The following is a 20,460-nucleotide window of genomic DNA, read 5'->3' on the forward strand; positions in this document are numbered from 1 at the left end:
AGCCCAAACCCTCCTGGCCACGGCGACCCCCTAACCCCACCCCGCACTACATTACGGGCAGGAGAGATCCCAGGCCCTCCTGCCCTCGACGCAAACACCCCTCCCCCCAACGACCGCCCCCCCCAAGAACCTCCGACCGCCCCCCCAGCCGACCCGCGACCCCCCTGGCGACCCCCCACCCCTCTTCCCTGTACCTTTGGTAGTTGGCCGGACAGACGGGAGCCAAACCCGCCTGTCCGGCAGGCAGCCAACGAAGGAATGAGGCCGGATTGGCCCATCCGTCCTAAAGCTCCGCCTACTGGTGGGGCCTAAGGCGCGTGGGCCAATCAGAATGGGCCCTGGAGCCTTAGGTCCCACCTGGGGGCGCGGCCTGAGGCACATGGGCCCAACCCGACCATGTGCCTCAGGCCGCGCCCCCAGGTGGGACCTAAGGCTCCAGGGCCTATTCTGATTGGCCCACGCGCCTTAGGCCCCACCAGTAGGCGGAGCTTTAGGACGGATGGGCCAATCCGGCCTCATTCCTTCGTTGGCTGCCTGCCGGACAGGCGGGTTTGGCTCCCGTCTGTCCGGCCAACTACCAAAGGTACGGGGAAGGGGGGTGGGGAGGTCGGCCAGGGGGGGTCGCGGGTCGGCTGGGGGATGGGCGGAGATTCTTGGGGGGGGCGGTCGTTGGGGGGAGGGGGTTTGCGTCGAGGGCAGGAGGGCCTGGGATCCCTCCTGCCCGTAATGTAGTGCGGGGTGGGGTTAGGGGGTCGCCGTGGCCAGGAGGGTTTGGGCTCCCTCCTGGCCCGATATTGTTGGGGAGTCGGCGGTCCTTCGGGGTGGGGGTGCGAGTGGTCCTGCCGGGGGGGGATGTATCGGACGTCGGGGGGGGGCATCAGGCTTTCAGGATGGGGACAGACCTTCAAGGGGGGACAGGACTTCAAGGGGGGACAGTGCACGGAAAGTCAGGGGGGGTGAACGGAGAGTCGGGACAGCGCACGGAAAGTCAGGGCAGTGCACGGAAGTCAGGGGGGGTGAACGGAGAGTCGGGACAGCGCACGGAAAGTCAGGGCGGGCGAAAGGAGCGTCGGGCATCATGCGCGGTATACCCGTGAGCGCGGTATACAAAAGTTTTTGTATATATCATCGTGATTTCTGCGCGCTATACCCGTGTGCGCGTTTTACACGGGTGCGCGTTATATCCGTGAAAATACGGTATATTAGTAATGAAGGCTACAGCTCCGTTTCAGTTGTGTAAGTCATTTTGGAGGCACGGAATACAAAAATCACAATTAAGGAAAAAATACACTCATCTGAAAGTATGAAATTTCAACAGAGGCTTTCAACTCATAATCCCGACAGAAAAGACTTTCTGTTTCGCCCAAAACAGGCTACTTCAGGGGAAATATGCCATCTTCGAATGTCTCCTTGCTTCTTACAATCCGATGGAAATGAGGCCGGCTCCTCTCAAAATGGAGTTAGGACTGTGAGATGCGCCCGGCTCGAATAAAAACCAAAAACGAACCGGGCATCATGACGTCATCACAAAACGTGATGCGTGATAGGCTAAACATCGGCAAATACACAAATCAACCAAAAATTAAAGAATAATGCTTCAATTCAGAAAAAAGGCTGCCATTCATAAGCTGTATTAAGACCCAATGGTTCCACAGTCTGTAATCTATTAATCCACAGTTTATGACTGGCAGCCTTTTTTCTGAATTGAAGCATTATTCTTTAATTTTTGGTTGATTTGTATATTTGCCGATGTTTAGCCTATCACGCATCACGTTTTGTGATGACGTCATGATGCCCGGTTCGTTTTTGGTTTTTATTCGAGCCGGGCGCGTCTCACAGTCCTAACTCCATTTTGAGAGGAGCCGGCCTCATTTCCATCGGATTGTAAGAAGCAAGGAGACATTCGAAGATGGCATATTTCCCCTGAAGTAGCCTGTTTTGGGCGAAACAGAAAGTCTTTTCTGTCGGGATTATGAGTTGAAAGCCTCTGTTGAAATTTCATACTTTCAGATGAGTGTATTTTTTCCTTAATTGTGATTTTTGTATTCCGTGCCTCCAAAATGACTTACACAACTGAAACGGAGCTGTAGCCTTCATTACTAATATAGTCAAGCTTGGAGTTCTGGTCACTAATTGTTGACACATATAATATATAGAATTGGGTGCTTATAACTGTCATTATACAAAAAAGTTCTTGAAAAAAATGTGACTTGGTATGAATGGAAGCCCGATTTATTTCTATGTATGCGGAGTTTTTTTATAAACCCATGATGATGTGTTGAGGGCTGGGTACTTGTGTAGTCCCAACCTCTCACAATTGAGGTTTATTTTTCTCCGATTTAATACTATTATTATTTCACATATAGTTTATGTTATGTGGCCTGAATGAATCCCTGCTAGTAACTATATTCTACAATACGTATTCAATATATATTTATTAGTCATTACGATTGTATCCCAGAAATTTGTTAGTCACACACTAATGGGTCCATTATTGCAGAAATAGGAATTTCAGCTATTTACAGGCAGCACTAAAAGTGGCCTTAGCGCATTAGAAAGACCTCTGCTGGGAACAGCGCAGACTTTTTAGCACTGCTTAATAAAAGGGTCCCTATATCAGTACTGCCTACTCTCAGAAAACAATTGAAAGCAAGGCTTTATTTCAAAAATATTAATAAAAAGATGGCTCTTTGTATTAATTGTAATGAGTGTATTGTTTGATGTTCTGTATATTGTTTTATCATTTTGTATATTTTTAGTGCTAGACTTGGAGATAATGCTGGATATAAGAAGTTTTAAATCGCTAACACCACCCCCCCCCTTTTACAAAACCGCGCAAGAGGTTTTTAGCGCTGTGCTGCTCTGACGGTCATAGAGTAACTATGAGCGTCGGAGCAGTGCAGAGTATTCAGCACGCCGGCCAGTGCTAAAATCCTCTTGCGTGGTTTTGTAAAAGGGGGAGGGGGCAAATATATAAGTAAATAAATGACCATGTAGAAAAATAAATATATATCTGTGTCTGTGTGTGTATCTACACCTATATTTATATAAATATCTACAGAGAAAGAGAGAGACTGATTTATCGAAAACTCCACCTGTGCACAAGCTGCTGTACAAGAGAACTCACAGTGCTTTAATGTACCTCCCACCAATAAGCTTACAGTCTTAGATTTGAGCTCAGAGATAGCAAGTGATTCTCCTACTGTCGCTACATGAGCGCTGGATAGGGTATGACCCAGGATCTCCAGGTTTGCAGCTCTGCACTATAACCACATCGCTATACTGACAGATAACCTGATGTGAATATTATCTGGCCAGGGACAAGAGTAGGAGTAGAAAGGATGGAAACATGCTCAAAAATCACTGAAGCATTTGAAAGGGTCATACCCTCATCAAAACTAATTATTTTAACCCTTTACCTCCAGGTTACTGCAAGCTGGAACACACTGCTCTACCAGCCCTCTCAAGCATCATTCCACACTCTATTAAATTCAATTGAATAGAGAAATACTGTGCATCGAGATCTCTCTGGTCCCACAGCACAGGCAAGTTTAGTGTTCCTATCGTGGGATCCATATTAAAAAAAAAAAAAAGGCTAAAGGAAAAAAAAAAAAAAGGGCAGCTGAAATAATGATAACTCTTAAAATGAAACAGAAAAATGCCTAGTTGTAGCATAATAAAACCTTTGAGGAAAGGTCAGGAAAATATATTATAAAATTACAGAGTACTTCTCACAGACTCATAAACTAGCCACTGGTTCTACAGTGTCTCTATGGTTTGTTAATGCTGCAAATAATGTATGGCTGTGTGTGTTTCTGTGAATGCACATGTGCAGAGGGGAGACTCCTGATTGTAATCAGTGATTCTGGCTTATTTTCTTTTGGAACAAAAATCAATAGATTAACAGAGGCTGACAGGATATACAGTATACTACTTTACTGCATCCATTTTGAACTGTGCTGTTTAAACCTCCCCACCCCCTTTTATGAAGCCATGTTAGGGATTTTTATTGCCGGCCGCAGTGGTAAAAACTCCGACGCTCATAGAATTCCTGTGAGCTTTTACCACCATGGCTGGCGATGTTCTCTGCCACACACTAGCATTAGGCATCTACCCATGATGCACTGCTAGGTACTTGGGACCTGGGTTAGCCACTGTTGGAAACAGGATACTGGGCTTTATGGACCTGTGGTCTGTCCTAATATGGCAATTCTTATGTTCTTAAATTCTTATCCTTTTAAAGAGTATCACTAATAATAAAACCCTAAGCGCGCATGCGCACTCCTACCTGCGTGATCCGTGATCCTTAGCTCTGTGGCAGGTAGGAGTGCACATGCGCGCTTAGGGTTTTATTAGCTTGGGAGGAAATTCCCAGGGTCTCCGGAGCACAGAGGGGCGGCAGCGACAAAGGTGGCGCGGGCCGACGGGTGGCGGCAGAGGAGAAGCAGTGGCACTGGTGGCAGGAGCAGGAACTCTGAGGGGAGTGGGACCAGGGAATTGACGCGAGGCGACAGGTGATGGAGGAGGAGGAACGGCAACAGCGGCACTGGCGGCAGGATCAGGAACTCTGAGGGGAGTCAGGGTGGTAACATGACGGGAGGCCTACTGCTGGACAGGGGGAGCAGGGAAGTGGTGCTGCTGGACAGGAGGGAGATAAAACGAAGGGAGAAGTGCTGCTTCTGGACAGCGTGAGCAGACAAGGGGTAGTAGCGGACAGCCGAGGAAAGAGAAAAACAGAAAAAAAGAGAGACAGACAGACAGAAAACGGCCAAGGAGAGAGAGAGAGAGAGAAAGACAGACACACATCTATTCTAGCACCCGTTAATGTAACGGGCTTAAAGACTAGTGTTTTCAGATATTAACATCCATAAAACTGTATTTGTTTAATTCATTCAGCCTACAGCATTCCTGGAAATTATTTCAGAATTCAAAACCATTAAAATATTAAACTTTAATATGCTAGCAGTGACCATGTTGTGCATCACCTCGTTAATCCATTTATTGGCCAGTGAATACCGAGGTCGACTAGTTTAAATGGAATCAAGAATACTGATCCTCTTTTACTGCATACGGTCAGGGAAAGAGAACGATCCGGCTACTGATAGCAAAGTTGGCAGATCAATATTTCTCTTGCCAATTGATGTGCCACCTGATAGAAACACTCAGCATTATGGATGATGCCATTATCTCCTGTGCCTAGGTTATATCTGAATCCTAAACCAGCAGAAGAGCTCATTTTCATGAAGATGAACTTATCACTACCAGGCTATAAATACAAACTGAATTGTAATGACTTTTGCCTGGTATTGCAAGAATATAGATGCAAGTGCAGGGACTAGAAATGGAAATACACCTACTAGACCCATCTCACCACTCTATCTTTTTTGTAAAGATATGCAAATGAGCTCAGTATGCAAGTACAGGTTGTAAATTGCATCTTGTAGTTATGTCTATCTATGTGAGTCAAGCAAAGGAGCAAGAAAGAATATAGATATCATTATTCCTTCTTCTTGCTTTTGGTTTGAGTACCTGTGAGCCTGGGATTTCAGTTCAGAACTGACTGCAGTTAGCTGTGCCAGGTCAGACTGGGTCAGATCAGTTGCATCCAATTTAGAAATACTTCTGCCTTACTCGCGCTCATAAATATTTGTTTTTCATTGTGGATGTCTCATGGATGTTGTTCACACATGCTGTTATTGTCTTCTCTAATGGCATGCAGAGAACATCTGATGAAACCGTTAAAGTAACTGTTTATGCTTCTAAAAATTCAGCCATATTATATAATTCATGCTGGAAACAGATGCCGCTTCTAGAGAAGCAGTGCAGTCAAAACTGCTCAGTGCTTCAGTGCCTGATACTGATAACTAGTGAAGATCAGATTTAAGGAAAGCATAGAGGATAGTGGTAAGTATTTGTTAATGCACACTCAGTGTATTAGTGTATCTTTAAAATACAGTACTTGATCAATTGATTGAAGGACAGTTCTAGAAGGACAGTTCTACTGCATCCATATTTACATGCCATGTACATGCAGAAATGTAGAGAATATCAACACTTATGTATGAGAGTGCAACACACTGGTCAAAACTCAGCCAATGGTCAGAATTAGACCCCAGTATTAAGGTCTGGGCCATGTCTCAGCACTGGAACAGAATATCAGAGCTTGACCTGCCAAGAATGGGTCTCTGCCAATAATCAAACAGGATCCATTAAAGGTGTTTATGTTGGTCCCAGCTACATATCAGCTGTGATCTGTGTAAAATGGTGTGTCATTCCATCTCCCCTCCCCCCCACACACACATATACTTCTCTTACCATGACCCCTTTATAATCCCTGATTCCCTAATTTTGATAAGGGTGCTAATACTTTTAGACCCCGGAGCTGACAACGCAGGTGTGGTAAAAGGATTGTTCCAGATCCCACTAGATCCCACAAAGCGCCACTGGCTAAGTCCCAGGGGTGACAGAGGGTTCTAGGGAGGTCTTGGGGATATCAGGAAAAAGTGGAGCGTAAGATTTTGGAGGGGGTTCTGCATTAAAGACAGAACAAGGGTTGGAGATTGCAGAGGGGGCAGTGCCATCTCTAGTCAAAAATATTTCAGGTGGCAAAATCAAAGCAACATTTCTGCTCATCATGCCCACTTTTATATCACAGATCCTCTCCCCCCCACCCTCACACTCCCATTGTTAAATTACCAATATAAGACACCAGAGCCTTCTATGCAAAAAGAAACTCTTTCCCTCCAGCTAGTTTCAGTTACTCAGTAAAACCACTATTATAATTGATATCATCATTCAACACATTTTTCTATGTAGCAATGGTATAAATTCTCTACAGAATTAGACAGAATCTCAATATAGACCCTGAACTGTAAGTTCTGAATCACAAATTCCATATTCCACAGTAATGGAACTTTAAACTTTAGAACCCACCATACCTTTAACGGCTTTAATAGAAGTAACTGTGAGCATTTGAACATATTACTTTTCCTTATAGTCCCCATGCAAGACGATGCTTTTATTGTATTTCTCAACTAGTTTCTGCATTTCTCCAGAGAAGAAGTTTTTCGGCTGCTCCCGAAGCCAGGTGAGCACCGCTTCCTTTATTTCATCACTTTGTCTTTTGCTCTCCGAGTCGCAGTGATGCACCCAATTGAGACACCGTTATCCATCGGTCTTCTCTAATGAAGGCATCCACTTATCAATGTGCTTTTGTGTGTGAAATGTTGATGGGCAACCAGAATGACCTTCGTCGGTTACACCTGTTCTTCCCATTTTAAAACATTTTACCCACTCATAAACTTTTTGTTGATTCATGGTGCTATGTCCATACTGAGTCAATATCCAATGGTGAATTTCCACAGGTTTCACACCCTCTTCCCCAAAAAAGTACACTACTGCACATTGTTCTTCAATGGTGCAATCTTGCAATGGAGCATCCATGTTTCTGACCTCATGGCTGCAACACTACTAAAGGCCAAGTGCTGCACTGTGCATGGATGAACTATCCAACAGGCAATGTACAAGTACATATGTTGCATTTCACTGGCTCTGTTTCAGTTATCACGTATTTTAATAATGGCCTTTAATTTTTGATTCACCTTCGTATATATTGTTACCTCCTCAAGAATAGCAGACACTCATTCTACTGCTAGACATTTTATTTAAATTAAATTTTCAAGATCACTAGCTTTGAACATTTTTATTTTAGATGCCAAGAGGGGCATAATCAAAACTTTAAAACATCCAAAAACCTGCCTAAGTCAGTACTTGGACGTCCTAATAGCATGGACGTCCAAGTGCCGATAATCAAAACAAACTTTCTGGACGTTCAGCAGCACGTTTAAGCTGCTGTGCATCCAGAGCTCAAAGGGGAATGTTGGGAGGTGTGTTATGGGTGGGAATCAGGCAGGCTTCCACCTGGACATCTTGAAGCAATAATCAAAGCTTTTCCAGGACATCTTAGGTGAAATTTACACGTCAGGACATAAACCAAACTAAAAAAGGTCTAAATGCCCCAAAGGTGACCAAATTGACAAGATGACCACTGGTCATGACCCCCTTCCATCACCCAGAGATTGGGGAAACACAGCACATTGAGGGCTTGCCATCAATTGATCGCAGCAGAGAATTTCACATCTGCTGAGCCAGTTTTAGGGATTTCTGCCTGCTTGGCTGATAGAGATTCCCCCTGCCAGGATCAGCTGGAGCCCTACACCCCTCCCCCTGACATCTCTGGACCCCCCCCCAAATCCCCCTATATCCCCCAACATTCATGGACCTCCCAAACAAATCACCCGACACCCCTGACATCAAGAACCACCCCCACATCACCCGACACCATCTGACATGAGGCAACATCCCCCCATATCACTCAACACCCCCAACATCAGGCAGCGTACCCCCACATCACCGAACACCACCCAATATGAGGAAACACCCCTGATATCATCCAACACCCCCGACAAAAGGCAATACTTCTCCACATCACCCAACACAACCCAACATTAGGCAACACCGCTACCATCATCCGCCACCTCCACAAAAACTCATAGCAATTTTTAAGGTACATCAGAAACAGAAAACCTGTGAGGGAATCTGTGGGACCATTTGATGTTCAAGGAGCAAAAGGGGTGCTCAGGGAGGATAAGGCCATAGCAGAAAGACTGCTTCAGTCTTTACGGAAGAAGATGTAAGAGATGTACCTGAACCGGAAATGGTTTTCAAGGGTGATGATGCGGAGGAACTGAAAGAAATCTTGGTGAATCTGGAAGATATACTAAGCCAAATCGACAGATTAAAAAGTAATAAATCACCAGAACCGGGTTGCATACATCCCAGGGTACTAAAAGAACTCAAACATGAAATTGCTGACTTGCTGTTAGTGATCTGTAACCTTTTGCTAAAATCATCTGTAGTACCTGAAGATTGGAGGGTGGCCAAAGTTACGCCGATTTTTAAAAAAGGCTCCAGGGGAGATCCGGGAAATTATAGACCGGTAAGCCTCACTTCAGTGCCAGGCAAAATGGTAGAAAGAATTATAAAAAATAAAATTGTGGGATCGGGCTACTGGGCTTGATGGACCATTGGTCTGACCCAGTAAGGCTATTCTTATGTTTTTATGTTCCGATGCAAAAGCAACAGGAGGGAAGTCCATTTCCTCCTGCCTACAGGGCCACGTGCTTAGAATGATGGGCCTTCCCTCTCCCAATGCATCTTGGGATGCAGTGGGAGGAGCCTTAGGCATTGGGAGAGGGAAGGCCCATCATTCTTAGCATGCGACCCTGTAGGCAGGAGGCAGGAGGCTTCCCTCCTAGGAATAATTTTAGAAATGATTTCTAGAAGTAAAATCTAGTGTGATGAAATGCCTTGGCAAATCTTAGCTCCCCTAAGGCACATCCTCCCTTGGTCACTTTAACAGGGTTAAGACTAGGAAGCCTATGTAGGAGGGAAGGTCTGGCCTAGATCAGAAAGGATTAAAAATATTAGAAAAGGAAAGTAGGAAAGGCCCAAGGAGAAGCTGAAGGAAGACTTCAAGCCCAACCAGTAATAGCTGAGGGACTGAGGACTGCTAAGAAAACAAATTTGAAGCATTACAGCCTACAAGGCAGATACTGGCAAACTGCTAGAGAATCTATAGAGAATGAACTAGTAGGCCTTTTCGGAACCTGGCCTTTATTGTATATGCATTAAAATAATCTTTATGGTGAACCTGAATTGCCAGCCTCAGAAAGAAGACAGGCTTATTTGTATGTGTTCATCCTAACTACATGAATAAATAATTTATTATGCTGCTTTTAACTGTGGCTTGGATATGTGTTTAGAACAGGGGTGCCCAATACGCCGATCATGATCGACCGGTAGATCGGGACGGCAACGTGAGTCGATCGCGGAGCCCATCCCGGGCTCTGTGATAGCCTCGTGTTGCCGTCCCGACCTACCAGGCCGATCAGCCTTCCTCTCCCCGACGTCCCCCACTGCTGCCCCAAACTCTCCCTGCAGAACCGTCAGACCGACCAGCATTCCTCTCCCCGACATCAATTATGATGTCGGAAGAGGAAGTTCTGGGCCAGCCAATCATTGCCTAGCTGGCCTGGAACTTTCTCTCCGACATCAGAATTGACGTCGGGGAGCGGAATGCTAGTTAGCACGATGCTTTTGCAGGGAAAGCTTGGAGCGGCGGTGTCTTGGGGGGCCTGTTCCTTGATTGCGGCGGTGGTGGCAAACCTAATGTCTTGGGGGCCTGTTCCCTGATGGTAGCGGCGGCAAACCTAGTGGCTTGGGGGAGGGCAGGGAGAAAGAAAGAAGGGGGGATAGGAAGACAAAGAAAGAAGGGAAACAGAAATAAAGGGGGCATGGAGAGAGAGAGAAAGAAAAGGAGGCAGGGAGACAGAAAGAAAGAAGGGGCAGGGAGAAAGAAAGAAAAAGTTGGGGGAGAGAATGATGTCTGGAGGAGAGGAAGCATACAGGAGGCTGAAAGAAGGGAAGAAATATTGGAAGTACAGTCAGAAGAAGAAAGTGCAACCAGAGACTCATGAAATCACCAGACAACAAAGGTAGGAAAAATGATTTTATTTTCAATTTAGTAATCAAAATGTGTCCTTATTGAGAATTTATATCTGCTGTCTATATTTTACACTATGGCTCCCTTTTACTAAACTGCAATAGTGGTTTTAAGCACAGTGAGCCTATGAGTGTCGAGAGCAGCGCGGGGCATTCAATGCAGCTCCTTGCACTAAAAACTTCTATTGCGGTTTAGTATAAAGGGAGGGAGTATATTTTCTTTTTTTGTATGGTTGTTACTGAGGTGACATTGTATAGAGTCATCTGCCTTGACCTCTTTGAAAAAAACCCCGAATATGAATAATTAACATTATCTCTGCCTTTCAGTTTGCTTTATGGGGTATTTTAAATTTTATTGTTGGTAGATCATTTTGACATGGTCATTTTAAAAGTAGTTCGCACTTCCAAAAAGTGTGGGCACTCCTGGTTTAGAAGCTCAAAACCTAATGTTTAATTTAATAATTTAATTTAATATGGTATCTTATACTGTATACCACTAAATCTCCCAAAGGAATTGAAGCGGTTATGTAATGGCCAAAAATCACACTCATGCTATCATGCTCATGTTAGTACATGTAAAATTTGCCACCATCTACATTTATAGAAGTATACATTTAACAGTGGTACAATATACATATTTATATGTGTATAAAGTAGACATTTCCATTAGTGGAGTTGGGCAGAGTTTGTTGTTTACAAGTGTTAATATACTGCAGTGTTCTTCAATGCAAGGCCTGGGAGCCACTGGCAGCCCCCAGAGGTCTCTTTGGTAGCCCTCATTGGCTTTTTGGGCTTTTTTTCTGCTTCTCTGCCTCTCTACCCAGGCTCAGGTCACAAAGGGAAAAGTAGATGGGAGAAGGAGGGCATGTGTCATGGAGAGAAAGTATGTGCTGAATGAGTTCGTTTGTCCTGATGTAGTGTATAAAACATAGCTATGTTGGTATTTGGCTGTCCTGCACAGTCTACAAGATAATTTTTTTTGTTCTTCCTTTTTATTAAATTGAAGAGAAATCCATATAAAGTATAATCAAGAATCAGCACATTTCATGACCATAGTAGTTCCAGAAAACAGGTGTGGCTAGAAACTAGGAGTGAGGCAACCAGCCACTGTAAGAAGGAACTGCCAAGAAGAGAAAGGAGAAGAAAGGTCGGTCGGAAAATCCCTGGATTATTGATAGTACCAAAAGAAATAAAAGGCCAGAGGTAGGTGAAAGTCTGGGAAATTGTTTGGGAAAGTCTGGGAGATTGTTTGAAACTACCTTGGGGTGAGAAAGGGGGGTTTGAATCTGCCCTGTGTTATAAGTAGGGTCGAGAAATACCCTAGATTGAAAAGGGAGTTTGGAACTACCCTGGAATGTGAAAGGAGTTTGAGCACTGCTCTTGGTTAGGAAAGGAAAGAGTTGTTTGGGGAACTGCTCTTGAGAAGAAAGACTAGCCCTGAGATAACCCAGCTAGAAGCTTGGGAAGTATGGCATATGAGAAATAGGAGAAGATATGTTTGGAGACCTCATATGTTGTATAACGTATTTCCTACAAACTTGTAATAAGGAGTATGAGTCTAGCTGACTTTCTATTATACAAGAAGCCACTGAAAAGTTCTCAGTTCAACCAAGAGAATGATGTGGAACTTACAAGTTTGGGAACCAGTTTGGAATGTTGTCATAATCTCTGCGTTTTGACTATTCTATTCTGTTCTACACATTCAGAACTGGAGTCAACAACATACTGTATCAAAGATATATATCAAAGTTGGGTTAAAATCAGCTGCCAATCAGTTAGAATCAAGACCACTGTGCCATATGATCAACCACTAACCCTTAATTCATCAGGAGATCTTCCTAACTACTAGTCACATGAAAATGGGATTTGAGAAATTATATTCTATTTGGATTCTTATATTCCTTAACACTATCTCTCACTAGATTTAATGCGGATCAAAACCAAAAAGACCCTCAATAAGGAGAATTACAATTTATTTATTTAAAATATTTCTAACCCGCTTAAACTTAAGTGGTTTACAAAATACAAACTTAATTTTTATATAACATAGAAAACATGCACATAAACAAAACAAACTCATCTAAAATGTGCATAATTAGTATCCTAGCCTACTTAATTAAAAGTCTCCATAAACAAAGTTGTTTTCAAAACCTTCTTAAATTTCTGGATATCAGAAAGTAACCTCAATGGTCCTGTCAAATTATTCCATAACTAGTCTTATAGCCCGTTACATTAACGGGTGCTAGAATATGTCTGTCTGTCTGTCTTTCTTTCTGTCTCTCTCCCTCCCGCTGTCTGTCTTTCTGTCTCTCTCTTTCCTCGGCTGTCCACCACCACCCTTTGCCTGCTCCCCCTGTCCATCTGTAGCCCTTCTCTCTTCCTTTTACCTCCCCTGTGTCCACCACCACCCCTTCACTGCTCCCCCTGTCCAGCAGCAGCTCTTCTCCCTTTGTTTTACCTCCCCCCTGTCCAGCAGCACATCTTCCCTGCTCCCCCTGTTCAGCAGTAGGCCTTCTCCCTTTCTTTTACCCCCCTCTCCAGCAGCACCCCTTACCTGCTCCCCCTGTCCAACATTCAACTTTGCCACAGCTCAACTGCCTGCAAGCGCCGACAGCCTCCTCAAGATGCCGCGGCCTGCACGTGCCGACAGCCGCCTCAAGTCGCCCTGGTACTGGCCCGCTCCAGGTATCACTGCCACCGCCGCCATCCATGCTGGGTGGGAAGGTGGGCTCATGAGAGGCCCACGGGGCTGAAGCCGGTCAGCGTGGCTGGTGCTTGGGAGGAAGAGTCCTGGTGTCTTCTAGCGTGCATGTGCACTCTTGCTGGCCACAGATGTACAGATCAGGGTCACGGAACATGCCGGTAAGATTGTGTATGCACGCTTAGGGTTTTATTATAGTAGATTGTACAGTATACCTGCAATTGAAATTACAGATGCTCTCGTGTTTGCATAATGTACATGTGATAACTCTGATAATGTACATGTGAGATCTGAGAGGCTGGTAGATTTTCATCACTTGTGGAAAATACCAAGGAATCTTATAATGAATTACTTTAAAAATGACCACTAGAACTTTAAAAACAATATAAAATATGACTGGTAACCAGTGGAGATTGTTTAACATGGTGTAACATGTTCAAATCTGCTCCCACCGCATATCAAACATGCTGCCACATTTTGAATCACCTGCAAAGCTCTACACCATGAACTGTGACGCCGCTATTCTCAGATAGAGGGCATTACAGTAGAATAGTTTTTGAATTATCATAGCTTGGACCACCAAACGGAAATCATAACCTGATAACATAGGTTTTAACCCAGTGTTTTTCAACCTTTTTACACCTATAGACCGGCAGTAATAAAATAATTATTCTGTGGACCGGCATTGGTCCATGGACTGGTGGTTGAAGAACATGGGGCTAAGTCGTGGGCAAGACCCCGCCCATCTCTACCTAATCTCCACCCCAGACCTCGCCCCCATAATAGTACTAATTGCATCTTGCATGTCCCGTGCCTCATCTGGAAACCTTCCCTCTGACGTTGCAACATCAGAGAGAAGGCTTCCGGTTCAGGTGCAGGATGCTCGTAAGAGTCACTGCCCGTGGCTTTGTGCACTGAATCAGTTAGGAAGAGGGAGCTAGCTCGAAGATAACGCCGCATCGATCGCACCATGGACCGGTGGTTGAAGAACACTGTTCTAACCTACTCAATAATCATGTGTGGAAGAATTCAGACTTGACTACTGCCCACACCTGATCTTTCATACTTAACATCGAATCCAGCCAAACTCCTAATAACTTCAATTGCTTATGTATTATGTCTCATGCTGTTAACCTCAACATACTGAGGACAAAATGGGTCTTCACATAGTAGTTAACAGCAGTCATAATTAAATACATTGTGCTAGCTAAGAGTATGATGAATCAATAGAAAAGCAATTTTGATGAAATACTAAACATAAAGGCAACAGGTACATGTGTCAGAGGCATCCCAGTGGGTAGTTACATATCCATGTGCACAAGGCACTGTTTTGTAAGGTTGTTTATGTTACGATCCATAAAAAAAAATTTTCAGTAATAACGCCCACATTATGGAACTCCCTCCCTTTGAATTTGAGGCAGGAAACCAATGCTGCCAAATTCAAAGCAAGCCTCAAAACCTTTCTTTATAAAGATGCCTATGGGGTATATATCAGGATTTTGAATCATTTCATTCCCACCGCCTTTTGTGCTTTCCCATCCCCATCTCCACTTTTTATTTTTAAATGAAATAATGTAACCCTTGCGGTTCTCCTTTCATATCATGTCATCCCCCTGTTGTCTTAATTGTTCATGTTTGCTCTCCATTTTTTAGATTTTTATTTAAACAATGTTTTTATGTAAACCGCTTAGGACTTTTTAAGCGGTATACCAAACCATAATAAACTTGAAACTATAGCATGCTGCAAGGGATATATAAGTGGATGGAGCAGAAGAGGGCTATGGGCAAATCTCCAGATATCATGCATAACTTATAGGATGTCTGTCAGATTTCTGCATCACACAATGCTCTTAGGTACAGCCATTTATGTCATCCAATGACTTGATAGACGTAGGTATGCCTAAAACAAGGTACACCAATGCCGACTCATGCCAATATTCCATTCTAAAATCTTGGCTTCAGCTACCATTATAAATGAAGGACTCGGTGTGCAACATTGAGGCCTAAGATGAGGTACTGTGTAACAGACTCGCCCCACTCCCTTCCCTCCCATCATGATATTTAGTACTGGCAATGATCAAATAAACTAAACACCATCTGCATTGTCAAAACAGTTCTATATATTCAGCACCAAAGAGTTTATTTTAGAAGCATCTCCATGTGTAAGCAGCAGCATTTACCTGTGTACATTGCATACATGTGTAAATAGTGATTTCAGAAATTTGTCAACATATGGAGATCCAACAACAGTAGCATCAAGTCAAGGATACATTATTTAGAATGGTATTCCATCTATCAAGGAAATGTGTAGCCTTAGCCATCCTTAGAACTCTGGGGGAGCCATACATTTTTTAATATAGTGTATTAACAGACAATGTAACTCTGCTTGTGTCAAAATTCCAAACTGCCAATGGAAAGGCTCGCAAATGGGAGTGGACCGAAGTTCCACAGGGAAGGACCAAAGTTCCACAAACAAATCGAAAATATCCCAAAACACATACAATATGGAACAAATTCCTGGACGGTCAGGAAGTTAATATATAATGATTTATTAAACAAACATTGTAAAATATATAATATACAAAATCATCAAATAAAACAATACTGCAATCTGTTTCAGACATTACAATAATCACACTTTGTTTTTGATGCTTTGCTGAAGGCCAGACCCAAAATCATCAAATAAAACAATGGGTTTTGTTTCGGTAAATGATTTGCCTTTCTCAGGGGTCCTTAAAAATATGGAAAAACAAAATAATATATATGGAAAATATTAAAAGTGTGAAAAAGGACACTGTTTGTAAAAGTGATGGAAGGATAGAGCCAGATCGGGAGGGTGTTCCTTAAAGGACGCTTTTGCTGTTCCCACCGGCTTCTTAGCCTTTTTTGAACCGTAGCAGTGGCGTACCAAGGGTGGGGGGGGGGTCAAAAAAATGATGGGCCCCGGGTATCACACACCCTAGGCACGCCATTGATTTACTGTATTAATTTTATAGTTATTTATGTCTACAAAAAATATAACTAAGGAACACTGTAGTTAGGTACCTTTTAATCTTCATCTTCCGATCCATGCAAATTAGTAAAACCCCATGCAAAATAGCCAAGCGATAGATGCTCTAACATCTCTTAGCTAATTAGCATTGGGTTTTACCAATCTTAAAACCTGATTGTGTATGTCGGTAACTAGGAGTCCTGATTGGCTTCAGGAAAGAACCTAAGACCATAACAGCAGACATCCAGAACTACAGAAACTATTTGCGATTACTATGGTATTGCAATCATGACCTCAATCAGGAGGTTGTAGAATACAGAATGAAAGTTCATGTCTTTGGCAATAGTCCATCACTGGAAGTGACAACATATGGGCTTAGAAGGACAGCTCAAGAGGGAGAGAGAGTATGGCACAGATGCCAGGCACTTCATTGAAAAGGACTTCTATGTAGATGACGGTTTGAAATTCTTGCCTACAGCTGGCGAGGCAGTGGATTTGCTAAAAACACCACCACCAGAGCAGTGGCATTAAGTGCCAACAAATCAGAATCTAGCAGACTGTACGACCAGAGCCATGCCAGCATCCTGGCAAATGGAAACTACCTGGCTAACAGGACCAGAATTTTTCCTCAAACCTGGTGACAGAGACTGTGTCTGAATTCAAGAAGGCATGGGGTAGGTACGTGGGATCTCTTAGAGAGAGGAATGTTTACTGTGGGTGGGCAGACTAGATGGGCCATTTGGCCTTTATCTGCCCTCATGTTCCTATGTTTCTTCTGATATGAGGAATGGATGGAGATGATAGAGCTTTTCTGCACTGAAAATAGATGGTTGAAGGGAGATATGATTAAGATCTACAAAATCCTGAGTGGTGTAGAACAGGTAAAAGCGAGTCATTATTTTATTTTATTTTTTTATTTTTTAATGCTTTTAAAAATTATAAGACTAAGACAAATAGGAGGACATATTTTTCCCCTGAATGAATAGTTAAGCTCTGGAACTGATTGCCAACAGTTAGTGTAACATGGTTTAAAAAAGGTTTGGAATAGTTCCTGAAGGAAAAGTCAGTAGTCTTCTATTGAGACAGATATAGGAAAAGCTACTGCTTGCCCTGGGATCAGCATCAGAAAATAATGCTACTGTTTTGCTTTCTGCCAGCTATTTGTGACCTGGATTTGCCATTGTTGGAAACAAAGATGCTGGACTAGATGGTCCATTGGTCTAACTCAGTATAACTATTATGTTCTTACAAGTGTGCACTAATATTGGCAAATTTCATTTTTTCATAAATAGCCTTTTCCTAATATGTGTGTGTTTATTTGTATGTAAATAGATAATAAATAGCTATATACAGACACCCTTTCAAATCTGAAACACTTTACATCTAATTAGAATGTGGATTTTCAGATCTGAAACACAACATTGCTGTTTTGAAGTTAAAAACACTTGCTTCCAACAATCCATGACATTTAATTATTGATTGGGCAGATCCACTTTTGGCAAATACAGAAAAAAAAAAAAAATCTGATTAGCTCAAGCAGAAAAAAGCATCCTCTTTCCCAGTTTCTCCTCTCTTCCTAAAGGCAGTGCCTTTCAGAAAGGAGGGGGGGGGGGTGAGTAGTCATATGCAAAACACGGCCTCCATATCCAAAGTAGCCTGCAAAATTAGGTGTCAGGATGCAAAGCTTATTGATGTATGAATGCAGAAAATGAAAGCCGGCAGTAGACAGACGGGGCTAAAGGTGAGTCAGCCACAGTGAGAGCAGCTGTACATCTACGTCAAGGTGTTGCTATACCAGCCTGCTTTTCTCTGAAGGGCCACAGCCTAACAAGATATGCTTGGCCATAAAATGGTGAAACAATACAATGTAGCTCACACAGTGAGAATACCAAATGTGTTGACTTGGTCTCCCCTTCAAAGTGTGCCTGTGTATTCATTAATAAATTCATATTCTGAGTTTTCAATAACAAGAAGAAAATGCGGTATAAACTGGAGTTACTTAGTGACACCCAGCTCATTGCTTTTTATTGTTGCTTGCAGCTACGAGGCCTTCACAGTGCACTAGTAGAATTTATTACTGTCTGTCTTCGTGGCAAGTTGGCGGAGTGTGCCTTTTGAAGAAAATTGACCGGCACTTCATGAATATGATGAAAAATGCCAATAACACTACAAAGACTAAACTCTTGACATTAGTCTGCACAGAGCTAAGAGACAGTAATGAAAGTAGTGTAGTAATACCCTGTGCTGTGAATGCATCCTCTACAGCACCAGACTTCTCTGTACTTTATCAGAACTACCGTGGCCACCAAACTTCACAAAAGCAGTGAGTTTTCCTTTTTATTAAGAAACTGTCTTCCTCCTTTGCTGTTTCTTATGACGTGCACCTTTGGGTGTATGGGAGTGTGAAACTGCTGGAGCAGATCAGACATAGGCATTCTTTGGACATGACATGGAATATATCAATGTGTAATGATATACATCCTAAGTCCAAACAACATTCAGATTGGTTTAAATTGATTTAAAGGCCTCAGTAACACACCTCCTCCATTCAGCATTTCATTTTCAGCCATAGGGATTTGTATGACATCGTCACTGACCCATATCATTTTAAGTTTTAAAATATGTAATAATTTAAAGAATTAACTTATCTCAAATATTCTTAAATATTCTTACATGAGCTTCAAAGAATATGGCCCGGGAGGGTGGGATCCATCATGTTTCGCCTTAGCATTATAAATATCAATTTGACATTATAAGATATTGGTGAGTTGGATGACAAAGAGCGGCTTTGGGGAGCATCCTTGATAAAGCTGAGGCGAAACATGTTGGATCCCATTATGCAGTGGCATACCTAGCATATGTGACACCCAGGGTCCATCATTTTTAGACACCTCCCTCATCTATATGAAAAATATGATTTTATATTAACAATCCACATATCGCACAAGAGTGTACCTAGGAAAAGGCAGCATCTTAAACACTGCATTGAGCACTAGAAAACCAACACACACATTGCAAAACTAAACAAGCCAGATTCTGTACAGTCAATGCCAACAGAAAACCATGTCCTTTTCATACACAGAGAATACAGATACACCCTCGCCAATAATCACAAACTAAAAATAGAAATATGTAGACAAAAGTTAAACTGAACCGCCAAGAAACCAGACTCTGCATACAATGTAACACCACAGAAACAGTGACACATGTCTCCTAATACTGTGCAAAATATAAAGACAATAAATGTAAATTTGAAAAAACTAATACATAATCACCACTTTACAAATTAACAAATAGAAATAAAACAAATAATGATAAATAAGAAAATACCATTTTATTGGACTAATCCATTTTTTCAATTAGTTTTCAGAGGCCAAATCTTTCTTCAGAACAGTACAGTATATTGCTGTTATGGTATCCTGTCCTCACCTGAGGAAAGGGGTTTAGTCCCAAAAAAAGATTGCCTTATTTCCATTTCCTATTTATAAACTTTTATCAATACTTTCTTTAGTTTTTATTTAATTATTGTAAACTTTCTTTAGTTTTTATCTAATTGCTGTAAACCGAGTCAAGCTTCCTTAGGTTGATGATCCGGTATATAAAGTTAAGCTTTAGTTTAGTTTAGTTTAGTTTACAGATACAATACAACTTGATTCTAAGTAAAGCAATAAAAAAGTCTTTCTACCTTTTGTTGTTTCTACTTTAATCATCTTCTCTTTGCTCTCTTCTTTCTATACAGCATTTGTTCACAGAAGACAGAGGTAGAAAAAAATTTTCTATTTATTTATTGCTTTAGGAGACATGTGTCACTGTTTCTTGGTGCACTGTATGCAGAGTCCAGCTTCTTACTGGTTCAATTTAACCTTTGTCTATGTATTTCTATTTTATCCCCCCCCTTTTACAAAACTGTGGAGCGTTTTTTAGCGCCAGCCGTGGTGGTAGCAGCTCTGATGCTCAGAATTCTATGAGCGTCAGAGCTGTTACCACTGTGGCTAGAATCCACACTACAGTTTTGTAAAAGAGGGAGGAGTTAGTTTGTGATTACATATGCCATACTAGGCGAAGGTGTTTTCTGTCTGTTCGAAAGACATGGTTTTTTGTTAGGATTGACTGCAGGATTGATCTGTACTAGTCTGGCTTGTTTAGTTTTACAATGGGTGTATTGATGTTCTACTGCTCACTGCAGTATGTAAGATGCTGCCTT

At 42.5% G+C, this 20,460-nt stretch overlaps 1 long non-coding RNA gene across 2 annotated transcripts in view; it reads left to right on the plus strand.

Annotated features, from left to right (window-relative positions):
- The window catches only part of LOC117356911, a 74,195-nt gene extending 55,012 nt beyond the window's left edge, over window positions 1–19,183 (plus strand). The window contains exons 1-3 of one of the 2 annotated variants that reach the window (XR_004538733.1): window positions 4,250–7,087; window positions 11,570–11,766; window positions 18,297–19,183. This is a non-coding gene — a long non-coding RNA (uncharacterized LOC117356911). Of the gene's footprint in view, window positions 1–4,249; window positions 7,088–11,569; window positions 11,767–18,296 lie in introns of those variants that run through there. The other variant, XR_004538734.1, reaches the window with a different exon arrangement.
- Window positions 19,184–20,460: the final 1,277 nt, after the last annotated feature.

The sequence above is a fragment of the Geotrypetes seraphini genome, chromosome 3, assembly GCF_902459505.1.
Source record: "Geotrypetes seraphini chromosome 3, aGeoSer1.1, whole genome shotgun sequence".
NCBI lineage: Eukaryota > Metazoa > Chordata > Amphibia > Gymnophiona > Dermophiidae > Geotrypetes > Geotrypetes seraphini.